The 5,820-nt window shown below is 40.3% G+C and overlaps 1 pseudogene; it reads right to left on the minus strand.

The window, feature by feature from the left end:
• Nucleotides 1-2,337: 2,337 nt before the first annotated feature.
• On the minus strand, nucleotides 2,338-4,772 carry LOC109020462 (annotated as a pseudogene).
• Nucleotides 4,773-5,820: the final 1,048 nt, after the last annotated feature.

The raw sequence follows: 5,820 nt of genomic DNA on the forward strand, positions 1-5,820 counted from the left end.
GAGGTTGTTTGATAATGTAGCATTGTTTGTTGCCATGAACCCAAAAAACAATTGCTAGGTAATAATTTCCTAGGCCATAAATGTAACACCTCATATAATTGTATGAGTAGTGAATAAAATCGCACAATATTTAGGAAGAAGAACTTGTTGACATTTATATCGATTTCAATAATGCTGGAATTCTAACTTTTAACTTGTTGTTTGGGATATAAGCCTTGGCATAGTTTGAACTTTTGTTTTGTTATTACAAATGATATTAAAGTCAAACTGATCATTTTATAGTGTGGAATGTAAGTGCGTCAAAACATAACCTCGCAAGGGCGTTACACATATTAGAGGGGAAATGTAACACCATATTTATCAAGAAAGGTAGCGAATGAAATTATAAGTTATCAAAGAGAGAGTTCTTGACATTAATAATGATTTCAATTGAGTTTCACTTATGCTAAGGGCATGTTGCCTGATGGCACAAGACCCACATCTCTAAAATGGAGATTATGAGTTCGACACCCTCACCCCAAAATATATATATATATATATATATATAAGAGTTTCACATTTAATTTTGAGTAATTTTTAAAAAAAATATGAATTAATATATTACCTTAAACCTATTATTGTCAAGAGTTTAACCGTGACTATACAAGCAACCCCATTAAAAATACCCATTGAGTCACGCAATTCTCCCATGTCACCTCTCCCAAGCATGGTCCTATTTGGTATATGGAGATGGATAATCATATCAAAAGGAGGATATTATTGGCAGTAAAAAGATTCTCTCAAGTTGTTGCTTGAATTTAAGGCGCCTAAGAGAGAGTAAAAAGTGAAACAATTTTGCTACGTACAACCGGCATGCGCAAACGGGATGCAACCGGCTGTACGTGGCAAGTGAAAAAAAAAAAAGCAAAAAGGCAAAAAGGTAAAAGCAAAGAAAATGACAAAATAAAGCAAAGCTCTAGACTTTTCTTCTCCCTTCCATGAGTAGCAGAGCACTCGGCAACAAAGGTTCACAAAAGCCTAAACATCAGCCAGACTTCACAAAATGGATGGACAGCAACTTGGTGATTTCTTGAAACCCAACTGCGACTTTCCCATTGAAAATGGATTTTAGCTTCTCATCACAGAAAATTTCCCTCTTCGAAAAAGCAAACACCGTCGAAAGTTCCAGACTTTTGTTCTCATATTAGTAGTAGTACTTCCCGTCTCCTCAGCTTTTCTAACACACCATCGGGGAATTTTCCAAGTTGAGGAGAGATCGGAACTATCTTCTGTAGGCCCATGTTCGAACGACCGGTCTTCGTCATCGTCGCTGTGGACGGCTTCTTCGGTTTTACAGAATATTTGGTCCAAATAAAGCGTGAGTTCCAGAGGAAACTTGCAGAGAGCAGTGGAGATTTAGGTGCAAATGTTAAGCGGCTTGAGCCTGAGACAGAGGCAATTATCCATCACCTGAAAATAGAAGCTGCAAGGATATCACAGGATGTTGTTGTCATGCTTCTGAAGCATGTGACAACTGTGAAAAACTATGGATCGTAAAGGTGATATTGCAAACAAGAATGAGAACAACGTTTTGAAGTGGGCAAGAAACCGGCCACTTGGTTCCATAAATGGTCGGAATAGAATGAGAATAGCGTTTTGAAGTTCTTCGATTCATTGTTCTTCGATTTAAGATGACTTTTTTTTCTTCCCTAAAACAATCGGCCACGTGGGACGCGGTGCCCCCGCGGTTCCCCTGGCCGGTTGTAAATAGACTTTTTCAAAGTGAAATGAGCCATACAAAATGAGCAATAAACCATTTTAAGGGAACCTTAACCTTGCTGGCAAGCTATTAAGGTTTCGTTTATTTTTGCAGATGAACTGAGATGAGATAAGATAAGATCAGTTGAGATTACAGTTAAAAGTTGAATAAATATTGTTAGAATATATACTTTTAATATTATTTTTATTTTGAGATTTGAAAAAGTTGAATTATTTATTTTATTTTGTATAAAAATTTGAAAAGTTGTAATAATTAGATAAGATGAGATGAGTTGAGAAGTTTTTTTAAAACAAACGAGTCTTAGCGTGTGCCGTGAAATTGGGCTTCTTGTTGCTACTGCATGTATCCTGCAAGTCAAGAAATTGATGGCCAGATGCCAATGCCTTTGTAACATTACTAGCATTGAAAAAGTCCATGTTATTCGGTATTGTTTGTGCCATTTTTCTCTCTTTTACGTTTGTTCAACGTGCGACTTAGAGGGTGGCAACTTCCAAAATCAAAATTCAATGAATGACAGTGACCCTGTAGAAATTTATAAAATAACTAAAAAAATAAACAAGTTTTATTTTATATGACGAAATAGAAATTGCACCCATCCAATTCTCATCTACCTCTCCCATAGTTACACAACAGATGCCAGGAGAGAGATACCACATGGAGGGAGATCAAATGTAGCCAATGATTTGGAATCTCCCAATATTGTTGAGTTCCAGACACATTACGACCAATATTTCTGCAAAATTTGAAGCAAATTAATGAGAAGATGGAATCCACTCATCTCCTTGGATAAAATTCTCGACGGAATATGTGTGTATGTGCCCTGTCGGGATCTGGTTACTCCAGGTTACTCTCTTGGATACATTAGAGCCTGGTCCAGAATTCCCAAATTCCCCATAATAGAGTGTTTTCAATGCAAAATCGCCATCCCATGGCATCCAGCCTTCTGGTGTAATAAGAGCTTCTAAGTTACAGTGTATAAAAACTGTCCTCGAGTACAACTTCCATGGCCTCCCCAAATAATTAAGGTGTACCTTGGGATTGTTATGATACAGTACCATGTATTCCTTGGTGCCATTTATCAAACAATTTCGAAAAACAAAACCTGTGGATTGTGCAGGGTCATTTCTGCTATGTGCAGTGATAGTATTTTTCTCTCCCTTTGCTGGATCTACTTGCCGGGGGCAGATTAAGATCTGGCAGTCTTGAAAAACTGATGCTGAGTTTCCAAAAATAAAGTCCACATTTCCCTGGATGCGGCATGATTTGTAGAATTGGCGAAGGGAGCGAGCATAGAGTGTATCTTGATGGCCTAAGAATTCGCAGTTCTCGATGACGGATAGATCACTGTCTGATCTGAAGGCCACTGCTTGGTGTTTATCAGGACCAGCCGTGTTCTGGATTGTGAGGCCGCTAGCCATGAATCCATCGCCAAGAACAGCTATTCCAGAATGATTCAAACATAAGAAGAAGGGATTTTTTTTTTCAAAGCAACTCAAGAACAAGAAGGGATTAACAAAGCAAAGCTCAAACTCATAAATTTTACGGCTTCCTAACATCTATTCTCTCAAGGACTTCTTCTACCACTTCATAAAAGAAGTCATCTACAATTGTAGTCAACATTTTATCTTTTGTTTTTAGTACTAATTAGCCCTTTTTCCTAAACTCTTGCTACTAAATAGTTAACTGTGAATAAGTTTGCAACCCAATTTCATTTCACATGGGCTCTACATGATGACAAAAGCTGGAAGGATGGACTTGTGATTGCAGATGTTTAAATAAACATCAAACGCATTGATTGTTCAGTGAAATACAGCCGAACATCGTATGACAGGGGAGGGTGCACAAGTCGATGGTTAAAATAATCATAAGCTTTATTTGGTACGGAATGCATAAAATGTAAGGTGACAAACTGATGGAAAAACCTAAGTGCAAGAAGCCGTAAAACCTAACATGAGCAGCTCCCCAACAGTATTTATTGACTCCTTCCACAACCTTGAAAATAAAAACACATATCCAAAAAGAAAAGACAAACACAATAAAGTAATATGCATTCAAAAGACTTACCAACTGTGGCTGTGTTGTATGTCCAAATCCCGGGCTGGCCAACGTTCAACGACCCCGTAATCACCGTTTTGCCCATCCTGTCTCCTAAAAACACCACGTTCTTCTTCTCTAACGGGATTCTGACGGTTTCCTCGTACACTCCCTCCCTTATATGTATCACGAACTTCCGTTCCCCGACGTTATGAGGTGCTGCGTTCACTGCCTCCTGCACCGTCTTGTAGCACCCGCACTCCCGTCCTTACACACGGACGCGTCCGCCTTTAGTTTCGACGGGAAGCCGCCCCAAAAATCCGACCGAGAGCCGCCAGCTCGCTCCCAGAACCGGTCCCGCTCGGTCTTGGGAGGGGCCCACGACCCGGTCTCGTTCCCGTAAATACTATACGAGACCACCATGCTCAGCGCGTTACTCGTGAGCCCAACTAACGAGTCCAGAAATGACATCGTCGAGTTCACCATCTGGGTATCGTTCACGTACTTGAGCGCGGACCAGCAATCTTGTTGGTAGAGCAAGGAGGCGCTCATCCAGATTCTCGCATCCTTGATCCTGCCATGTGGCAGTGCGTCTTCGGTAGTCCGAGAGATCCGGTACTCGGAGCTTGTGAGGGACTCCATGCAGTTTTTGGCGGCCGAGGTGCGGTTCACATTCCCGGCGGAGGAGTCCAGGATGGACTTGACCATGGATTGGGCAGTGTGGAGGTTCTGGGAGGAGACCCAGATAGCGGACTGGATGAGCTGGAGAGGGGTGGGGTTGGGGGGCACTTGGTTGGATTGGGTCAAAGAGGTCTCTCATGGGATAGGGAAGCGAGTGGCCTTGCAGGCCTGGTGGATCACGGGAGAGATGGAGGAGGGAGCATCAGGACTGGGTTTGACGGCACCGGGAGAGAGGGAAAGAAAAAGGACAAGGGAGACAAAGAAGATGCAGGCCATGGAAATTACAAGAAGTGTGGATGGCTAGGAAAACATGAAGGTGCTTTTATGGACAAGTTTTGTGGATTTTCTTTGATGAGTAGTGGCCATATCGAATCGATCCACTAAAATAGCGTGCAGTGGAAAAGGAAAATGGAAGGTGGGGCTGGGTTCACGGGAGATTGATGGGGATTGGTAAGACTCAAAAAGTCACGGGTTGTTATGGTTATTCGGTAGGGGAGAAGTTGAACGGCTGGGGGAATGCTCTGTTTGGACTTTTCATGATTCCAAGTGATGTATCATGCGCCCGACAATGCAATTTATTATAAACAAAATACAGAGAAAGAGGATAATAAGATCACGAGTTCTAATCCCCCCACAAAAACGTCCTTTCTTAATAACTTACTAAAAAAAAAAAAAAAACTAGAGAAGTCAATAATAGTTATTACGTACAGATAAGTTAAGTGTACCACAAAGTGTTAGAAATAATAAAAATGTGTTTTCTACGAAGTTTGCTCAATGGTTTTGACGAGTTTGAGCTATTAAATTTTCCCTTGTCATCTTCCCCTTATACTTCTCTGGTGACTGAAAATACTCGAAGAAATCACAAACAGACTTCAACTCCATCTCAACGAGTAAGGCAAATTAACCTTGTCTAGTCGCAGTAGCCTCGTGATCTCTCTCCTGCATGAACTTGCTGCGCGGCGCACAGCACATATGATGATATATCATTGTTCCAAGTTTTGGCAATTGGCAGTGGTCTCTCTCTCTCTTTTTTCTTTTTTTTTCTTTTTTTTTTTTTAAATCTTATTTCACGAACTTAAAATACTTTTGCCAACAGTTTGCTTATAAAAATGGTGCACCAGAGTGTTCCAATGCAATTCACACTAGTGTAATTAATTATTTTTTTTCTAACTAGTTTAGTATTCAGACTATTAAGCCATGTAAAATGTTCATAATATCATCGCTATTGCTTTTCGTGACAGATCTCAAACGATAAAATACAATGTATATGAATCTATTTTAATAGATGCTAGATGCATTTTTCAATCCTAACTATATATATGGTCGGAACCTCTTCTCTCAAATGC

Source organism: Juglans regia, chromosome 1 (assembly GCF_001411555.2).
Source record: "Juglans regia cultivar Chandler chromosome 1, Walnut 2.0, whole genome shotgun sequence".
Lineage (NCBI taxonomy): Eukaryota > Viridiplantae > Streptophyta > Magnoliopsida > Fagales > Juglandaceae > Juglans > Juglans regia.